The following is a 22,798-nucleotide window of genomic DNA, read 5'->3' as shown; positions in this document are numbered from 1 at the left end:
TCATTCTTACAAATACAAAACTGATTATTACAGTATTGGCAACTTTTGAACCCGTTTCCTGTTGACTGAAATGCCAGCTTATACATTAAATGCCTATTCTAAGCCAGGAAAGCTTCTTTTTCATTAAATACATATATTTACATATTTCATTCATAAATATTATATATTGATATTGCTTTATAATGTGTGGTACTATCCCAGTTTTCTAACCCTTTCTAAGAACAATCTTCAGTCCCAGTCTCCTTCAGATCTAGGGGCCTTTGGGGAAGAGTGTAGAGAGAATAGCTACCGGGAATAATATAGGAAGAATTCCATTTCTTTCCTCTGCTCTACTTAAAGCCTGATACCTCCACCTCTCTTCTGCTTCTCTGGTTCCCAAATTCAGACATCCTAGTGTCTCTTCTTGGTCTGATTCCTATGTCTGAAACAAAGTTGACTATACTTACTTCTAAGTTTGTGCTGAGCATGGTGCCAGGACTGAAACCTGGGACCTCTCAATAGTAGTCAGACTCCAGTATATTATTCTCAATGATACCACACTAATTCCTCATTTCTAGAGAATGGCAAACTTTTAACTTCCTGAAGTCAACATTTTTTATTAGAAGTTGTTTGGTGGTAGGAAACAGAAGGCCTGAATTCACATTCTTACTCTCCCTTTAGCCCATTGCTGTCCCTATTATGTCAAGCAGTAATTCTTTGAAAATTTCAGCAGATCAGTATCCTATTGTCGCAGGATCTTTGGGGTCTTGCTTTCCTGGCCTGAAATCTCTGGCCAGTGGTGCCTTTGCCTGAGTTTTATTCAGATCCACTGGGCTGGTTCTGCTCACTCAGCCTGGCAAGCTGTGCTCAGCTCACACTACTGGCCTGCATCCCATGCCTGCCAAGGAAGAGTCAGGTGTGGAGCAGCGAAGGGTGTGTGAGTAAGTGTGGGGTCCAGATATTGTACAGTCAGACATGCTGGCTGCTGTAGCAGGGTGGGCAGCTCCACCATTATTTTAGTAGTTAGATAAGTGCATATAGGATAGTTAATATTTATATAATAATACAATAAAAACATTAATATAAAATATGATAAGTGATTTTCCAAAAAAGCAATAATCTCTTAACAATTTTGTAATAAACTTTAATGGCCTTTCATTAATTTGTCATCACTGAAATCCTTAACATGGCCCACTAGGTCTTTGGCACCATCCCTCATGACGCCTACCTTGTTCCATGCCACTCCGTGCTTATTAGCTTTCTTTGAGTTAATAAAACATGCTACAGGATTTTTGCCTGTATTTATCTCTGAGTCTGGAGTGCCTCGCCTGACCCTCTTCCCCACTGTTGCCTGATAAAGTCCTATCTTTTCTTCAGATTTCTGTTCAATTGTCACTTCCTTAATAAAGACTCTGATCTCCTTTACTTGGTCCATTTTTCTTATTTTGTCTCCATGTACCTCTTCTTAGGAGTTCTTTTCAATTTTTTATTTTATATTTATTTTATGATTATCTCATTATTGGTAATAGATTTTGTGAGACCTGAGATTATGTATTTTTGGCTGACAATTTTATTGTTAGATCCTAGTATGGTGCCTGATATGTAATATCCACTTGATGTTCACTCATGGAATAAATAAAAGGAGGAGAGAATAATGGAAGTTGCCCAGTTTTCCTTCTATAAATCATGAAATATTTTGGATTAAGACTAAAGTTTGTGGGTAGTTCTATGAATGTTGATTTTTCCTTTTGTATTATTTTTCTAAGTCATTGGATTTATATGCATTTTTCTCTTTAGTTCAATACTTATTCAAAAGGCTCTTTTTAGATTTTTTAATTTAAGGATTACCCCACAAACTTTAGTTCCAATTTTATGTATTTTTCTGAAACGTATTTTTGTTTTACATATTTTTCTGAAACATATTTTTGTTAATATTATAAATAAGTATTGATGACTTTTTATAATGTATCTTCAAATTAATGTTATTTTCCTTTTAGCTACATTGTTTGCATTGGAATTGTGTAGATGTGTTTCTGTTTGTTCATGCTTTTAAAATAAGGAATCTGAAAAACTGAAACTTCCCAACAGTAGGACATTTGGATGGCCCTGGCTCTGCTCTCTCAGTTTGATCATGGAAATAATAATATTCTTAATTTTATCCTAATAATATGCTAAAATATTTTACATCAATTAACTTTTAATGTCTTTACAGAGTGCTGGACTGAGGGCAAATTCTAACTGTCCTGTTTGCCACTTCTCTCATTATAAGAGTGAAAGTTTATTTTTAACTAAGTTGATACAAATATTTCCCTATTGGGAGATATTACACAAGAACATGATGCTGATGAGGAGGATAATAGTAATAGACACATATGGTTTTGATATGCCAGGCTTGATATGCTTTATACATTATTAACTCATTTAATCCTCATAAAAATGTCATAAGATAGGTATTATTTTAGCATCTTCACTTTCCAAATATAAAAAACAATTCACCTAGTAGGGTATGGTGGAGCACATCTGTAGTCCCAGCTTCTTGGGTGGCAGAGGTAGGAGGGTCACTTGAGCCTGGGAGGCTGAGGCTGCAGTGAGCTGAGATTGGGCCAGTGCTCTCCAGCCAGGGCAATAAAGTGAAACCCTGTCTCAAGAAAAATAACAACTAGAAAGCCACAGAACAGAGATGTTGAGTAAGTTGCTTAAGAACACACAGAAGGCAGGTGGCAAGAGTGGGGTTTCAACCAATGAAAGGTCCAGGCTTTTAACCACTAAGCTATGTTGCCTTTCAAAATAAAAGACTACTTTCCATACTTTAACTCAATTATTGTAACCCCCAAACCTATATAGAGTAGATTGCTTTGACTCCATTTGAAAAGTGAGGAAACCTAAGCTATTAAAGGGTAGGTAACATTTCCAAGGCAATGACATTGAAAATGTCTGAGTCCAAATTTCTACTGAGATATATGAGTTGTCTTTCTACATGAAGCTGACTTTAAACCTGTAACTCTCTATTACATAAAGATAGGCAATGAAAAACTATAAATCTAAGAATGCAGTATTCTCAACTTGTACTTGCTAACTAATGCATCTCAATTTCCAACTTTCTAATATATCCTATTATATGACATTCTTGTGGAGGGTAGAATGAAAAAAAGAGGATTATTGATATAGCTCTGTTAGGACTAATACCTATCATGTAGGAAGCACTCAAAAAATATTGATTGAATGATTATTCCATTAATTTCATTCTTCAATCAGCTTCTTTTTGCAAGAAATTTCGTGGACATTCCTCACAGCAATTGAAATTGGAGTTTATTGTTTGTTACAGTTTTAAAAATTCTTTTAAATTTTGTTCTTTCTTGATATTTTCATTGGCATGTTGAATGGTGAACATAAATTGACTTTATCTTGTTACTGCATGTTCATAGGAAAATAGGCAGATAATATGCATTTAACAAATACTTTTGAAAGGATCAATGCTGAGAGAAGACACATCTGGAAAGTCAATATCTGCTTTCATTGGAAGCAAAATTTATTTTGGGAATAAATTTTACATGTATTAATATCAAATAAAAATTATTTGATATTAATACATGCAAAAATATATATATTTCTTTTTTAAAAAGAAATTTTAGGTTTCACCAAAGGTTTTTGCCTCTACCAAATATAAATGACTTTTAGAAGAATATTAAACATGCATTAAATTCATGACTTGTAACTTTTATATATTTTATTTTATTTTTACCTTTGCATATTTTAAATTATATTTATATATGTTAGCCCTAGGAATCCAAACATTTAAAATATCAATAAATGGTGTGGGTTAGATAGTTTATGTTAATGAGTTCATTATTGATTAATATAAAATAATGTTTCAAAATTTACGAATGTTACAATTAAAATGTACTATTCTTTTTTTTTAATATCCACAGCTCAGTCCATTTTTAAGGCATACTGTTCTGAAGAGAACATTTAATGTAACTCTGCCGAATTCTTTCTTGATTGATAGAGAAACCACTCCCACTCTAGAACAAAAAGCCAAACAAAAACTCCGAGGATGCAAAATGGTGAGTGTATCAGTTTGTTCTCACAGTGATATAAAGAAATTCACAAGACTGGGTAATTTAAAAAGAAAGAGGTTTAACTGACTCAGTTTCACATGGCTGGGGAGCTCTCAGGAAACTTAAAATCATGGTAGAAGGCAAATGAGAAGCAAGTACCTTCCTCACAGGGTGGTATGAAAGAGAGAAGGAAGAGGAATTGCCAAACGCTTATAAAACTATCATATTTCATGAGAACTCGGTCACTATCATGAGAACAGCATGGGGTAAACTGCACCCATCATCCAGTCACCTCCCACCAGGTCCTTCCCTTGACACATGGGGATTACAATTTGAGGTGAGACTTGGGTGGGAACACAGAGTCACACTGTATCAGTGAGTGTACCTGTCCTCCATGAGTTATATGGTTACTACGTTCTTACAATCCAGAAATTAATTGTCATATACAATCTTTTGGTCAGAAAATATTTTTCTTTCCTGTAAACAATATATTTGTATCCCTCTTCTAGAAATTTGTTGTGTTTGTGGCCCCAAGGTGTAATTAATAGATTATAGTGGAAGGCAATCTGCATTCTTCTAGAAATAAGTGCTAATCTGGTCAAGAATAGCCGGTACATGATTTTTCCATTTTTATAAAGTTTGTTTTTCATTTGCCTTTAATACCAAGATAAAATAGTTACCTTAATCAGGTGAGTTGCTTTTTAATTAACCTATCTTTTTAATACAAATACATTTTTGTAATGTTATTCTTTAGTCAGTTGTTGTAGGATTATATCTTATTTTAGCATGTAAACTTTTTGGTTAAATTGCATTATCAAGCAGGTTTGAATTAAAAGTCAATCTTCTTATATAAAGAGTTAATATATATTCAACTATGGGTTATACGGTGAATTAATAATAAGGACTGTAACAGTGGTTTAGACTTTGAGGCTTTTGTAAGATGAGACTGTATTTGAAAAATTGAATGTTATTCTTTTCCAGAAAAAAATTCCTTTTCTTTTCAGTACCCACACCATTAAATGGCTTTGTATTTCAGGAGGAAATTACTAAGATTATTTTAATTACTGGAGAACTAAATTCTAAACAGAAAATTATTTGTTAAAGTAATAAACTATAAAGTTTAATATCTGATATATCATTAACCTGCTTATTAGAGTAGTAGATCAAATTCATATAGATGCCATCTATATGAATAGTTAGATTACTGCTGTTCATGATGGTAGCCACTAGCCACACGTGACTATTTGGCACTGGAAATGTGGCTATTGCAAACTGCAATGTGCTGTAAGTCTAAAATGAATACCAGATTTTGAAGACAGTTTTACAAAAAAAGGTATAAAATATCTCATTAATAATATTTTGTATTTATTACATGTTGAAATGATAATATTTAAGGTTTACTGCGTTAAATAAAATATGCCATTAAGATTATTTTCATCCGTTTGCTTTTTATGTGGTCATTAGAAAAATAAAATTACTTTTATGGCTCAAATTATATTTCTATTAGAGAGTGCTGGTATAGAACATTCATCATTTAGAATTATTAATTCATCAGTTGATTGTATAGGAAAGCAATGTGTACAATAATGTCTTTATTTTAATTTCACCTTACAAATTATACTTTTGCTTCTATTATATATCTAGTTATGGCAGAGAGAAATGGTCCATTGACTTTACTTATAATCTTTATTAGTTATCAATATGTAGTACATTCTTTACAATGCAAAGATTTTTAAACGATTTCATATCATTTAAAACCTTATTATTGTTACCATTTTCAATTCTATATCTATTGACCCCACAAGAGATTATTGTCATCATTACTTAAGATATTTTTATTTTGATTTACCCACATATTTAACTCTTTCATTGTTATTTTTTTTTCTTCTTTCATTTCTATGCTTCTCTTTGGATCATTAGTCTTCTGTCTAATGAACTCCTTTTAATATGTATGTTTGCACAGTCTACTGTTGAGTTTTCTCAATTGTTTGTCTGAAAGCATCTTTGTTTCAATTTCCTTTTTGAGGAATGTTTTTGCTGAATAAAGAAGTCCAGATTGGTATATTTCCTTTGGGTATTTAAAAAATGTCATTCTATTGTCTTCTGCCCTCCATAGTTTCTAATAAAGTATCTTTCCTTTGAAAATAATGTCTTTTATTTATCTGACTGCTTTTACAACTTTTCTTTTAGATAGAAAGGGGAGAGATGCCAGATGTAGGTGATGGGGAGGAAGACAGCAAATCACACTGCCACGTGTGTACCTATGTAACAATCTTGCATGTTCTTCACATGTACCCCAAAACTTAAAATGCAATAAAATAAATACATGGGAAAAAGAAAAAAGGGCCAGTTTTACTCTAATGTTCTTAGATTTTCTGATCTTCTGCCCCAATCCTCCTTGGTGTGTATTAATGCTCTGGATTTTGTGGGTTGATGTCTTTCTATTGGCTGTGAAAGTTTCTCACTTATTATCTTTCCAAATATTGCTTCTTTAACATTTCTCTTCTCTTATTATATACATGCAATTACAGATATTAAATTGTGTCTCATGTGTCTTGTATGCTGTTTTGTATATTATAGATTCTCTTTTATTTTTGAATTTCAATCTGTATGATTTACAATAATCTCTCCTTAGTTCAAAAATCCTCTCTTTAGCAGTTTGTAGTTAAACACATCTATTGAATTTTTAATTTAAATGTTAAAATTTTCAATTCTACAATTTACATTTGGTTATTATTTATAAATTCCTGTTACGTACTGAGGTTCTTGATCTTGCCAACAATTTTATTAAGCATTTTATTCTTTATTATTTTAAAATCTGTCATAGATAACTCCAACTCAGATTCACCTTTGGATATGCTTATATTATTGTTTAGTTTTCTGGTTTTTGATTCTGTCTCCTGACATGCCTAATAAGTTTGATCAAATGTAGACTATTGCTCATGAAAATTATGGAGATAATTTGATGTTTTGTCACATATTTTCTTTTATCAGGGAGGATTTCCTTTAGCTTTTTCTCAGGTACCTTAAATATGGGGCAAACCTGTTTTTCCAATCTGGGCTTGTGTTTGACCAGAGCTGGTTTCACATTTTTGTTAAGAATTTATATAATTCTTAGTACCCATATTTTTAGAGTATAACCTTCTGTGAATTTATTAATAATAAAAAGTCAGTGATATTAACTAGAGTCCCTTCTCCAATTTTTTCTTCTTCCATCCTGGGAAACTGCCAACTACCCCATTTTGCTGCCCATATCTTTAGCTGCTACTCTTGACTTCATATGATAGGCTGATAGCCCTATACCAGATAAAATTTAGCAAATGTCTTAAGGAGAAACATGACACAATGCCAGACTTCTCTCATTCTTCTTCATTTTTCTTTGTAATTTAGTTTCTTGACATCCTGCTTTCTTAAACTACAAGTTTTATCTTTAGAGATCCTCAGAGATCCTGATAAGGCCAAAGTCTTAGCTTAAGTTTCTATGTGCTTTATGGCTGTCTTCTTGGTCATTTGGCCTTGTGCTATTTAGAAACTAAAACATTCCTCCAAGAGAAATGTAAGGCTCACCTCAGTGTTACACCTGCCTCACTTTTCTCACCAAATTCCTGGCCCTTTAAAACCTGGTTGTCTGTATAGTTTTCCATTCAGGTAAACAAATTTAAACAGAAATAAATTCTATAGATTTTCTTTGTTGCATGGTCTGCAATGTTATTCTTTGCCATATCTGAAATTCTTTACCAATTTGTCAAGCTCCTTTCCTTTTATCTCTCAATTTATGAAATCCTATATCTTCAATGAATAGTTACAATTAAAAAAGAATATCTCCTAGATGAGATATCTTGCCATGTAACTACTCATAATTACATAAAAAGCACACACTCTTTTTAAGGAAATATATTTATTTATTAAACTTACTTGCAGATTTATTTTTTGATGATTACCATTGTCACATTAGAAACCAATAATATGTTATGGTTATATGTTTAATTATTTAACTATTTTTATATGGTATCACACAAAAATAAGCCCTTAGAAATGCTTTAGTATTCCAGGCATGCTCACTCACACTCCAAGCCCTCTGTTAAACAAGCCTTCAGCAGACAAAGCTAGATTAGCTCACTGTCTAACTTTACCATTACAGATGGACAAAAAGACCCAATTCTATCTTTTCGGCTTCTGCACTCTCCTATTATTACCACTGAAGATCCTCAAAAAGCTACCAGAGTTGCATTCAGAATTATTCTGCATTTTAGGAAATATAATGTCATTTGGAGTCTCCCTATTTTAATTAACTTTAATTAAAAACAATTTTATTCTACAATTAGAGAGAAGTTTAATGCTTGGCTGAGCTACTACACCAACTCTAGAGAAAAAGAGTGGGTTAACATCTTCAAATAGCTGTTATCAGCTCTAATTATGTTTGCATGGAGGAAGAACAAGCTAGATAATAGAAAAGTGTTGGATAATTGAAAATGGGGAAAAAGTAACCATCTGAATAAAACAAAGCATGTCATGTAGTAAAAATGATATCGTCAGAAAAAATTCTCTGCAATTCATAGGTTTGCCTTGGGTCAAGCCATATTTTCTTAAACTGTTTTGGTCATAATAGAAATCAACATAAAATATTTCATCATAGGTAGTTTCACATACATGAAGCTTAGTGAAAAGAGATATTTCTGCTAAGATAATATCTAATAGAGCCTCTAATGTGTTACAAGTTTATTTTATAAGTAAATTTATTATAAAAGATTTTTATTTCCAAAATACTTGTCAGTGGAGAAAATAGTGTATTAAATTATACTGTGAAAGTTTTAACACCTCATTTGATTTCTTTTTTTTTTTTTGGCTCTGTCAGTAACATTTTATCTTATTAGACTCGCTATTATCATGATGTAATGTCTAAACAATTGGAGAATATATACTTCTGTATACGCTTTTATCTAGTCAGATCTCCAGCAGAGTCAAAAGGACAATACAAAAAGCCAGAATTATGACATAATATGAACTACTTTATACCAATGAGATTTAATTTGGTTTTAAAAAAAGAGCATTTTGTGAAATTTTATATCTTTTTTATTACAAGTAATATAACTAAAGAAGCCATCTGAAAGAGTATTTTGACTTAGGTGGAGAAGTACAATAGATATACCATTTACTGAAATAGCTTTTCTTTTCTCACAGATATATCCCAAAGGTAATATCTATTAATATAAAGGTAAGCTGACTGTTCTCTCACAAAGAGGTACTTCCATTTTGATGATGTCCTCCATCAGCTGCTCAAAGGAATGTAATTGCTCTTCTAACATCTAGAAATAGAAAAATCTATTCTTATAAAAAATATTTGTTTTCTTCTGAAATTTTTTCCTGTTACCAAAGCAGTATATATATATTCCTTGCATTCTTTTTAAGCATATAATACTGATACTTCTATATAAAATATAATGCTGAATAAAGACATCTGATGAAAAGCTTTTCTTTTTTACTTTAGAACCTCATTGTCTGACAAGAGAATGTAATTACTTTCCAAATACTAGGCATGCTGAAACAAAGTGAATGATGTTATTATGCAGATGTGTTATTTCCTTGACTTGTTTTCTTACTCTTCATTTTTCTGAAATGCTAAAAGTAGAGAATAAAAATCATAAAGGGAATATTCAGTATGTTTTGCTTTGTACAACTTTTATGTGCAAATAGGAAAGCAAACAAAGAAATGATTAAATTGTGACAATAAACTGAATTATCTTCAATAGCCTACATCTTTGAGGAAGATGGGTAAATTTAAATATATTCCAAAACTTTTGGCTTTTATGCTCTACTTCTAACATGGCCTTGTAAAACAAATCAGCTGGAGATAAGGATTTATTAATAGAATTTAATATTTCTACAGGAGCATATCCTCTTTGAAACTTTAAAGCTATGGAAACTTCATTGATGGAAGTGGATTTATGTAAACAATCAAAAATTAACATAATTCTAAAAGATTTAAGTACTCCTGAAATTTTCAATGTATCCTGATTTAAGAAAACTGTATCTAAAATATCTCTATTAATATACCTAAAATTAATCATTCAAGATTGGAACAATACAACACCCAAACTGGCCAATAATTGCTCTTCCATTGAATTGGATGAATTGAATTGAATAGGGAAAGCAGCACAGAACTGGTGGCTGATAAAGAGGAGACTCTAAGCTCATCTAGTTACATAATCCTAAATTAACTAGTTAATCTCCCAGTTCTTCTATGGTTGCAAATTGAAGCAGTTGATTTACCAGATCAGTAGATGTCAAACATAGAGAATGCTTCCCAGTCACCAAATGAGGTAGTAGAATGACACAATTTTCCAACATCTAACAACTCTCCACCTAGTATTATCTGTACTCTGAAATGGGGTCCTGAAACCTGTATTTTTCTATTGGTATTTATGTAATGTACTTAAGCTCTAGCTACATGATCCCCAAGGTTTCTGTCATCGCTATAGCATTTCTTTTGTAATTACTTTTCTATTCGTCATATAAGCCATGCACAGTATAGTTCTGGTTGCTGAAAACTCAGACAACCCAGAGTATTTGAAGTGCATTACATATGTTGCAACACCCTTGCATGTATTCTTAAAAAATAAAAAAAAACCTTATAGGGTGATTTTTACTTTCTTCTTTTTTATTCCTCTATATTGTATTACATAATATGCAAAACTTGGTTCACGAATAAAGAATAGAGAAATGAAAATTCAGAATGTGGGAGAGAATTTCCAGTCAACTTTTAAGACAATGTTTTAATTATTCAGTAGAATAATTCTTATGTCCATAATCTTGTTATGTATTAACACTTTCTAGATCAGATCTAGTTAAAAATATATGCATAAATTTCATGCCACTAGAATAACAAAATAATATAATCTTCTTGTCACCTAAAAACAAAGTTGGGAATACAATATGTGAACATTGATGTGAAGTATAATTATTTTGACATATTTGAGAGAGTAAATACTCTTGTTTCAAAAATTATAGCCTTTCTATAAAATTAGTCACTTTGAAAAAACTACAGAAAAGATAAGCATAAAGAAATAGAATAGTAAAATAGAAAAGGCATTGTGTGTGTGTGTGTGTGTGTGTGTGTATACACATATATATGTCTTTGGAAAGATGAGTAAAAATATAAATAAAATCAAACAACATGAGAGACTATGAAAAATATATACATTATTAAAAATATGAATAATATAGAAGGTCTTAGAATATTTGCCTTTCTTTGAAAAATACTACAAGAGGCAAGAAATTGTTGGAAGAAATCTTTTTGGAGTCATTGAAACTTTCAAAAGATATTTCCTCTGTGAAAAAGAGCAAACAATTCTGAAGATGGAACATATTGAGGCAAAGAAAACCTAGCTAACTGAACTAAAAGGAACATTATTGATAATAGGGAAATTTAATAATTCATAAAATAAAATCAATGATGTAGCAGTTCAGCTTTAGTAACACAGAATTCACAGAGGCAGTTAAGTAATAAAAATAATGATGAAGTTGGAATGGTCAGGAGATCCCAGGTATGCCCATTTTGCATTTCTAACCATGTTAGTGTAGACCAGTTACTGGCAATTAACTTGTGTAAAGCTGGAAGAATTCTCCTTTTTCAAAGACTTGGGACCAGAGATCCCAGGGAAATAATGATTTAACCATTCTCTGAGAATGTATTCTGTAGAATATAGCAATTGCTTCAAATTAGAAAGGTTGAAAGGGTTGGCTAATTACCATAACTTTGACAAAACGTTTGTAAAAATACTGAACAGCTGCCTTTTTCAGCTCAAAAATCAATGCAACTAAAACAGTATTATATTGATCCATTAGTATTTTTTATGCCCAGTGTGTTAGTCTCTTTTGCATTTTTATAAAGGACTATATTGACTGGATAATTTATGTACAAAAGAGGTTTATTTTGGATCATGGTTCTGCAGGCTTCATAAGAAGTGTAGTGCTAGCATCTGCTTCTGGTGAGTCCTTAGCAAGCTTACAATGATGGCAGAATGCCAAAGGGGAGCCACAAGAGAGGGAGCAAGAGAGAGAGAGGGAGGAGGTGCCATACCCTTTAAATAACCAGATCTCCTGTGAACTATTTTTTTTTTTTTTGAGAGAGTGTTTTGCTCTTGTTACCCAAGCTGGAGTGCAATGGCGCAATCTCAGCTCACCACAACCTGCACCTCCTGGGTTCAAGCAATTCTCCTGCCTCAGCCTCCCGAGTAGCTGGGACTACAGGTGTGCACCACCATTCCCAGCTAATTTTTGTATTTTTAGTAGAGACGGGGTTTCACCATGTTGACCAGGATGATCTCAATCTCTTGACCTCGTGGTCTACCTGCCTCGGCCTCCCAAAGTTCTGGGATTACAGGCTTGAGTCACCGTGCCCAGCCCTGTGATCTCTTTACTGCAGGTAAGGCATCAAGCCATCCATGAGGCATCCACCCTCATGACCCGACACCTCTCTAAGCCCTACCTCCAACATTGGGGGTCACATTTTAACATAAGATTTGGTGGAAACGAATATCCAAATGGTATCACCCAGCTTTTTCAATTATATCCAGGTAGTCTTTTTCTCTTTTATAGCTATAATAAAATGACCAGTTGGGTTACTTAATGTGCAAGTAGTTACATGAATGAAGTTTGTGTGTTCTTTGTTTTCAAAAGGAATGTTATAGCAGTTTGGTTATAAAGTTATAGTATGACTATACAAAGTTTTGGTATCTCCTCATTGAGCAGACTTGCTTTTGTTAACCAAACCAGTCTGCCTTTCTGCCTGGCAGTTATTTGCAAAATATGATTGAGTTATGGCCAATAAAATGTGGGTGGAAATGACATATGCCACTTTCAACTTTATCCTATAAGCAACCTCCCAGTCAACAGTCCATTCTCTTTTTATCCTGTCTTCCAACTGAATGCAATGGAATTCAGGGGAGTGCACTAATGAAGCACTAAGAAGCCAAAACATGAAAGGAGGATGGGTCATGAATGACCATTTGCATAACATCCTGGTCTTTACAAGAATAAGAAATAAATTTAAGCTATTAAGATTTGAGAAAAATATTGGTTGTAGCATGACCTTAACTAATGTGCTCTAGATACTTCCTTACATGCCTAACAAAATGGGTCTCTCCACAGGTAGGGCATAAAAGCTCAGATGGTACCTGTACCTTAAGGAATCAGACATGATAAACCAAGGGACTATATTTGGGAGAACAGAAACAAGTTACTCATCCCTTAGAGCCCTCTCCCTCAGAGCCAGGTGTTGGATTGGAAAATATCTGTTTCAAAGTGCATCACATATGTTGCAATGCCCTTGCATCTATTCCTTAGAAAACTGATTTAGTATCCAAAGTGTACAGGCCATAAATCTCCTGTCATTTTCATGATTGAAATTAGCTGTCTGAATTAATCTCTCAGCTCCAAGTGGCAGTTAACTAAAAACAAGTTAGTGCATAATTGTAAAGGAAAATATTCAGAAAATGAAATTTAATTTGTTGATCAAATTGATTATTTTGTGGAGTTTTGCTAGTTTCTAATTATAGCAAGTGCCCTTCATTTAAAACAGCTGAATGGGTTGATTACTCTCACATATGTGAATTCTGTCTGCCTTCCCAAAATGAAGCCATTGATTAGAAAATTTCATGAGTGTAGGCCTGTGCATTAGTCCATTTTCACACTGCTGATAAAGATATACCAAAGACTGAGCAATTTACAAAAGAAAGAGGTTTAACTGGACTCACAGTTCCACGTGGCTCAGGTGACCTCACAATCATGGCGGAAAGCAAGGTGGAGCAATTCACATCTTACATGGACAGCCACAGCTGAAAAGAGAGCCTGTGCAGAGCAATTCCCATTTTTAAAACCATCAGATCTCATGAGACTCATTCACTATCACAAGAACAGCACAGGAAACACCTGCCCCAATAATTTAGTCACCTCCCACTGGGTCCCTCCCACTGTATGTAGGAATTGTGGGAGTTACAATTCAAAATGATATATATGGTGGGGACACAGCAAACCATATCAGCCTTTAAATTATGTTCCAACATTTATTTGTTGTTTGGAGTGGACACTTATTTTCTACTGTATTTTAAAATACGTTTATATTGACCAGGTGTGGTGACTCACAACTGCATTCCCAGCACTTTGGGAGGCCAAGACAGGCAGATCACCTGAGGTTAGAAGTTTGAGACCAGCCTGACCAACATGGTAAAATCCCATCTTTGTTAAAAATACAAAAATTAGCTGGGCATGGTAGTACACACCTGTAGTTCCAGCTACTAGAGAGGCTGAGGCAGGAGAATCACTTGAACCTGGGAGGTGGAGGTTGAAGTGAGACAAGATCATGCCACTGCACTCCAGTTTGGGTGACAGAGTGAGACAACGTCTCAAAAAAAGAAAACAACAACAAAACCCCCAAAACCCCACATTTATATTAATTTTAAGTTATTTACATACATTTAGATATTTCAAATATATTTACAGTGTATATTTGATTTCTATTATATTTTCTGTTATATTTTGGCTCCATAAGTAAAAGGTTGTTATAGCTATTGCTTTGGCTTTTCAACACATCCTCTCTCTCTATCAGTCTCCCTCTTTTTCATCTTCCTGCCTTCCTGCCTGCCTGCTGGTGCCTCTCTCCTTCTCTCTCTCTTTCAATCTCTCAAACACACACACACACACACACACACACACACACACACACACGAGAGAGAGAGAGAGAGAGAGAGAGAGAGAGGGGGAGAGAAATAGAAATATCTGACAGGAGCCTTTCTCTACCACCAATTGATCTTTTCTAATAATGTCCTCCAATAAGTCTCCTATTTGCTTCAACTAGTTTGTTTTCATCTCTGTCAATTGAATTATCACTACCACTTGGCATTCAATTTTTTTTGAGGAAACTCATCTCTTATTATTTGATAATTGCAGAGCTTATTTTGGTGAGGCAGTTTTATTCCCCAGGAATATTATATATGTTTATATTTTTCTCTTCTATATTTCAAACTTTATTGAGGAATAATTGACAAATAAAATTGTGTATATTTTTGGAATGCAATGTGATGTTTTGATGTGTGTATACATTATGAAATGATTACTACAATTAAGCCAGTTAATATATTCATCACCTCACATATTAATGTGTGTGTGTGTGTGTGTGTGTGTGTGTGTGGTGACAACATTTCAGATCTTCTCTTAGCAGTTTTCAAATATACTTTATCATTAACTATAGTCACCATGCTGAACAATAGATCTCCAGGAATTATTCATCCTTTCTAACCAAAACTTTGACCAATATCTTCCCCTTCCCCATATCCTTAGGATCCCCTGAATGCCTATTTCTTTTTAAATTAAATTCATTTGTGTTTTCAATTGACAAATAAAAATTGCACATATGCATTACCTTACATATTTATTTTTTGTGTGTGTGGTAAAAACACTTAAGTGTACCCACCTTTGGTTTTTAAGAATATAATAAACTGTTATTAACTATAGTTATCATGTACAAATAGATCACTTGAAATTATCCCTTCTATCTATCTGAAATTTTATATCCTTTGATCAATATTGTCCAACCTCTCTCCTTCAGGCCATGGTTACCACCATTCTACCTTGTTTCTATGAGTATGGCTTTTAAATATTCTACATAAAGTGAGATCATGTGGTATTTGTCTTTCTGTATCTGGTTTATTTCACTTAATTTAATATCTTTAAGATTCATCCATGTTGCTGCAAATAATAGGATTTCCTTCTTTTTTAAGGCTGAATAGTATTCCATTGTGTATATGTAACTCATTTCCTTTACTCATATGTTAATGGATACTTAGGCTAATTTAATGTCTTAGCTATTGTGAATAATGCTGGAATAAACATAGAGTGCAGATATCTCTTCTACATACTGATTTCATTATCTTAGGATGTATATCCATGAGTGTGATTGCTGGGTCATATGGTAGTTCTATTTTTAATATTTTGAGTTATCTACATACTGTTTTCCATAATAGTTATACTAATTAACATTCCCACAAACAGTGTGCAAGTGTCCCCTTTTCACCATCCTCACCAACAGTTGTTGTCTTTCATCTTTTTTGATATTTGCTATTCTAATACGTGTGAGATGATAGCTCATTATGGTTTAAAATTGGATTTCCCTAACGATTAATGATAGTGAGCATTTTTTCATATGCTTGTTGGCCGTTTGCATACCATATTTTGAGAAATATCTATGCAGGTCCTTTGTCTGTTTTTTAATTGGATTTGTTTTCTTGCTACTGAATTGAGTAAGAATATTTTAAGTCATCTGTTGTCTGCTGGTGTTACTGACCAATTTAGCCTTCGCTGAATGTGTTAATGTTAAGAATACTAAATGTTATTACAAATGCAATTTCATGAGCAGGATGACTCATTATGTGGGCACTAGCAAGATTTATGCCATTACTGTTACAGTGTCAGACTTCCTATATTGCCTTGCTTTATAATTAACTACAGTGACATAAATAATTCCTGCTCTTACTCACACTAGGGCATGTTACCTATAGTTCCCCATGTGAGAAGCAGCTAAATTCAAATTGGAACTAAAATTTGCATGGTCTTCCCTTGTAACTTCTAATTCTGTCTGATTTTAAAGACACTTATTTTTTTGTTTTGTTTTGTTTTGCTTTATGGCATATTGCCATAGCATATTTCTCCAAATCAACAGCTGTTAACATTTCTGAAAAATGATGACTTAACCTTTTTGAGATATCTCCAAGATTGCTGAAAGTGTATTTTATGTGTAATATTTTCCATTATTTAAAATCAGATATTTCCAATAAGTAGCCCTAAATTTGGCATGGGATTTACTAATAAACCTCCAGAAATTGAAAATGTTACTTTACTAAGAAATTATAATGGCATCTAATATAGACCATTCATATAAAAATCATGTATATCAATTGACCATATTTATTGATGTGGGTCTAGTATACTCCCTAAAGTTACTTATACCTAGAATCTCATAAATGTCGAACATTTAGAAAATTTTGGAGTCTTTTTTCCTCCCAATTTTAATATAAATTACATACAACATAAAATTTGCCATCTTAACCATTTTAAGTGTGCAATTCAGTGGGATTAAAGACATTTATAATGCAGTACAACCATAACTGCCATCCATCTCTATAACTTATTTTGTAACCTGAAACTCTATATCCATTAAACAGTAATTCTTCATTTCCCCTCCAACCTTTAACCCCTGGAAACCACCATTCTACTTTCTGTCTCTATGAATTTGACTTCTCTGGGTACTTCATATAAGTGGAATCATACATTTATTTGTCCTTTTGTGACTGGCTTACATCACACAGAATAATGTCCTCAAAGTTAACCGATTCTGACATGAAATATTTCACAATTTCCTTCCCTTATAAGGTGGAATAATAATCCATCGTATGTATATATCACATTTTGCTTATCAATAAATTCATAATCAACACTTGGGCTGCTTCCCCATTTTAGCTATTGTGAATAATGCAGCCATGTATGTGGTTGTACAAATGTCTCTTTGAGACCCTATTTTCTTTTGTATATATACCCAGAGTAGATTTGCTGGATCACAAAGTAATTTTATTTTTAATTTTTTGAGTAACTGACATACAGTTATCCACAGTGGTTAGACTGTTTTACATTTCCACCAACAGTGCACAAGGGTTGCAATTTCTCCACATCCTTGCCAACACTTGTTATTTTCTGGTTATTTTGATAGTAGCTATGCTATTGAGTGTGAGCTGCTATTTCATTGTAGTTTTAATTTGCATTTTCTAATGATTAGTGATTTTGTGAGCATCTTTTCAGGTGCTTATTGGCCATTCATATATCTTCTTTGGAGAATTCTATTCAAGTCCTCTGCCCATTTTTGAATTGGGTTTTTTTGTTTGTTTGTTTTATGTTGACTTTCTCTTACTTCTCTATATATTCTGGATATTAATTCCTTATTATGAATTAGGTTGTGTGTTTGTTGTTGTTGTTGAGTTTTAGGAGTTATTTGTATACTCTGGATATTAATCCCTTATCAGCTATATGATTTAGAAATATTTTGTCCCATCTTGTAAGTTGCCTTTTTACTCTGTTGATATTGTCTTTAGATGCATGCATTTAAAAATTTTATGAAACCTAATTTGTCTGTTTTTTTTTTTATTTTGTTGTCTGTGCCTTTCATGTCATATCAAATAAATCATTGCCAATTCCAATGTCATGAAACTTTTGCTCTATGAAAAATCTTGTAGTCTTGTTTGCAGAATTACTCATATATATACACACACTCCCACACATGCACATACATATGTGTATATGTATATATGTAGATTTTATAGTAGGCTGTCTCCAATTTTGTTTGTCTACCTAATTATTGAGTGGTGGAGATTATGTTTTCTTATGATCTGTTGAAAGCAAGGTAATTAATAGAGAACAAAGGATGCAAGTTGGGGAATTACCTTTGAGCCAATGCTGTTCGGTTGTAGAGGTTCAAAATTTTGAATGATTGTGTTGAACACAGTGAAGAATAAGTTATTCTGGACAGCATGGAAAGAAATGACACATAGAAAATAATATCCATGAACCCATGCTAGACCAGTTAGAACCCATGCTTTTTCACAAGGCAGATTCTGTAATGAGGCAACAAATTAATATCAAACTGATATCAATAAAGCAAATTTCAGAACCCATATCCTTTAAAATGAAATCTCTCTATTATATATCTGTGTCTAAAATCATATTTTTCTATTTAAAAACAACTATTATATACCAATGACTAAAGTTTTACGTAAATTTTATGGAACACTTCTACTTAACAGTGAAATGCATAAAAGAGTTAAGAAATGTATTCACTGAAAACAAATGTTTTAATCCATAATATTTACAGCTCGGCTGTCTGGATAATTTAAATGTCCAGAATGAAGTATACTCTGAAGATTATAATTTTATCATCATGTGAGATAGATCTAATTGATCAACTGTATTCACTTTACCTTGGTACTTAAACATATAATTTTCTCTACAGTCAAATAATAAAAGATCTGGAGTTGTATTTAACATCATTCTTAGTGGATGATATCATAGGGGAGATAAAAGTTCAATGCCAAATTTATCTTCTCCGAGTTTAAATATATGTCTTAAATCTGATAGCAAAATGATTTATAAAAAGACACTATTCCAAAAATAAAAATTATCTCATTTTAAAGTTAATCTTGTAAATTGCTTTAGAAGTCAGTAGGATCTATGTAATCTATAGCATTGTGTGGAACGTGACACAAGCCCACTTTTTTAGAGCGGTTCCTCCTTGCCTACATTATTATTCTTTTTTAAACAATCATGACACAACAAATTGAGTATAGCATTTATCATGCTTTTTTTAAAAAATGTAAGAATAGTAATTAATTGAGTGTGTTTTTGGTAAGGGGGTCACAGAGCAAACTTTTAGCAGAAAGTTACTTACCCAGATTCTATGCCTGACATTTCACTCTCTAAAGCCATGAAGTTGATACCTTGGAATAATTTTTCTTGAGTGTCAAACAAATGTAACTGCTGATCTGAGAGCAACAAAGAAGTTTTACAATTTAAAACTTTTTGCAAATAGATCATTATTTGTTTTCTATTTAAACCGGAAAAAAAAAAATTTCTATTTAGCAGAAAGTTACTTACCCAGAGTAGAGTCTATGCCTAAAACTTCACTCTCAACTAAAGCCATGAAGTTGATACCTCGGGATAATTTTTCTTGAGTGTCAAATAAATATAACTGTTAATCTTAGAGCAGCAAAGAAGTTCACCATTATTTAAAACTTTGTGCAAATGGATCATTATTTTATTTTATTTAAACCACAATAAAAAAGGTTTTAAATTTAACAGTTGATTAGTGCTTGTTCTATTACCATCATTCTCAATGTAATTAATGTTATAAACCCATAGAATTTCAGGATTCAAGGAATTTTTACAACTTTAATCCCTCAGAGTACAAACAAATTTTGCAATGATGAGATGTGGGCAAAACTGAACAACTGTATAAAATTTTTCTTAAACCGCAGACAGTAAACTTAAATGCTTTTGTATCCTTGGGGTGTGTTTTTTTTTTTTTAATATTTTTCTTTAGGTTCAGGGGTACATTTGCAGGTTTGCTATATAGGTAAACTTGTGTTACAGGGGATTGTTGTACAGATTATTTCATCACTCAGGTACTAAGCCTAGTACCACTAGATGTTTTTTCTGATCCTTTCTCCTCCCATCCTCCATCCTCAAGTAGGCCCCAGTGTCTGTTGTTCCCCTTTCTATGTTCATGAGTTCTCATTATTTAGCTCCCACTTATAACCGAGAACATGTGGTATTTGGTTTTTCTTTTTCTGCATTGGTTTGCTAAGGACAGTGATCTCCAGCTCCATCTATCTTCCTGCAAAGGACATGATTTCATTCTTTTTTTGACTGCATAGTATTTGATGGTATATATGTACTATATTTTCTGTATCAAACCTGTCATTGATGGGCATTTAGGTTGGTTCCATGTCTTTCCTATTGTGAATAATGCTTCAATGAACATTCACATGCATGTTTCTTTATGGTGGAATGATTTATCTTCCTTTGGTTATATACTGAGTAATGGGATTGCTGGGTTGAGTGGTTGTTCTGTTTTTTGCTCTTTGAGGAATCACTACACTGCTTTCCACAATAGCCAAACCAATTTACTCTCCTACAAACAGTATATAAGCATTTTTCTTTCTCTGCAGCTTTGCCAGCATCTGTCATTTTTTTTACTTTTAATCATAGCCATTCTGACTGGCATGGGATGGTATTTCACCGTGGTTTTGTTTGCATTTCTCTAATGATCAGTGATGTTGCACTTTTCTTCGTATGCCTGTTGGCCACATGTTTGTCTTCTTTAGAAAAGTGTCTCTTCATTTCCTTTGGTTATTTTTCAATGATGTTACTTTTTCCTATAAATTTATTTAAGTTCCTTGTAGGTGCTGCATATTAGACTTTTTTAAGATGCATAGTTTGCAAATATTTTCTTCTATGGGTTGTCTGTTTACTTTGTTTATAGTTTCTTTCACTGTGTAGAAGCTCCTAAGTTTCATTAGATCCCATTTGTGAATATTTTCTTTGGTTGCAATTGCTTTTGGTATCTTTTATTGTGAAATCTTTGCCCATTCTTTTGTCCAGAATGATATTGTTAAGGTAATCTTCCAGAATTTTTATAGTTTTGGGTTTTACAGTTGTGTTTAATTTATCTTCAGTTGATTTTTGTATATGGTATAAGAAAGGAATCCAGTTTCAATCTTCTGCATGTGGCTAGCCAGTTGTCTCAACACGATTTATTGAATAGGAAGTTCTTTCTCCATCTCTTGTTTTTTTCAACTTTGTTGAAGATCAGATGGTTCTAGATGTGTGGCATTATTTCTGGGCTCTCTAATCCATTTCATTGGCCTGTGTGTCTGTTTATCTTTGGTGTTTATATAAACACAATATTATGAAGTCTTCAAAAGGAAGGTCCTCTATTTATATATCTTCATATATATTCATATTAGCCAAAATGCATAGCAGAATATTTTGCATGTAATATTCAATCAGTCAATGTATGCTGATTTACTGAGTTAAATTTGGCTCATGCCAGATTGATGGTAACATAAGAAATGCGGCACAACAAAGTAAGATGCTTTCCTTTTTTTTTTTTTTTGCTCAGATTAAATACTATAGCAACTTGGATGACTCCCACCAGAATATATATATATATATATATACACATATATATAATATATATATACACACACACATATACACATATATAGATTCACAAATAAATATATATACATATATAGATTCACAAATATATATATACACATATATATTCACAAATATATATTCACAAATATATATATATATATATATATATACACAAAAAAATATTATAGCAATGTTATCCAAAGTATTAGGCTACTCTCAATGTATATATGTTATTAGAACTTCTTGCAACTTGTACAGATGAAAAAATCTTTTCATATGTGTTTGCAGATGATTAAGATGTGGTCATTAGGTTGAGTCCTAATCCAGTATGACTGTGTCCTTAAAAAGGGGAAATTTGGTTGCAGAAGCATACATATATGGAGAATGCCAAGTGAGGATAAAGGCAGAGATCAAGGTTTCTTATTGTTTCTGATGACAAGGAACACTGAGGATTGCCAGCAAAATGCCAAGAGCCAGGAGAGAAGATGGAACACATTCTCCTTCACAGCCCTGGAAAGGAACCAGCCCTGCCCATATCATGATCAACTCCTAACCTTCAGAACTACTAAACAGTAAATTTCTGTCATTTAAGACACCACTCAGTTTGTGGCACTTTGTTATGGCAGCCTTAGAAAACTAATACAATATATATGAATCATAGACAACTTCAAACTTGAATATAGCTGCTTAGGTGGTATAAAATTGGATTCTGGTCCAGGTATGGTGGCTTACACTTGTAATCCCAGAAATTTGGGAGGCCAAGTCAGGTGGATCATGAGGTCAGGAGTTCAAGACAGGCCTGGCCAAGATGGTGAAACTCCGTCTCTACTAAAAATATTTTAAAAATTAGCTGAGCATGGTGGTGGGCACTTGTAATCTCAGCTACTCAGGAGGCTGAGGCAGAGAATTGCTTGAACCCTGGAGGCAGAGGTTGCAGTGAGCTAAGATTGCACCACTATACTCCAGCCTGAGCGACAGAGTGAGACTCTGTCTCAAAAAAA

General features: G+C 33.0%; 1 long non-coding RNA gene across 1 annotated transcript in view; it reads right to left on the bottom strand.

Annotated features, from left to right (window-relative positions):
• Window positions 1-7,979: 7,979 nt before the first annotated feature.
• Window positions 7,980-22,798, bottom strand: part of LOC108313840 — a 60,778-nt gene continuing 45,959 nt past the window's right edge. The window contains exons 2-5 of the long non-coding RNA XR_001829251.2: window positions 19,525-19,618; window positions 18,524-18,694; window positions 13,793-13,886; window positions 7,980-9,343 (exon numbers count right to left, since the gene is read on the bottom strand). This is a non-coding gene — a long non-coding RNA (uncharacterized LOC108313840). The remainder of the gene's footprint in view (window positions 9,344-13,792; window positions 13,887-18,523; window positions 18,695-19,524; window positions 19,619-22,798) is intronic.

The sequence above is a fragment of the Cebus imitator genome, unplaced genomic scaffold (genome assembly GCF_001604975.1).
Source record: "Cebus imitator isolate Cc_AM_T3 unplaced genomic scaffold, Cebus_imitator-1.0 Scaffold144, whole genome shotgun sequence".
NCBI classification, from domain to species: Eukaryota; Metazoa; Chordata; class Mammalia; order Primates; family Cebidae; genus Cebus; species Cebus imitator.
This window is presented reverse-complemented; position numbering and strand designations above follow the sequence as displayed.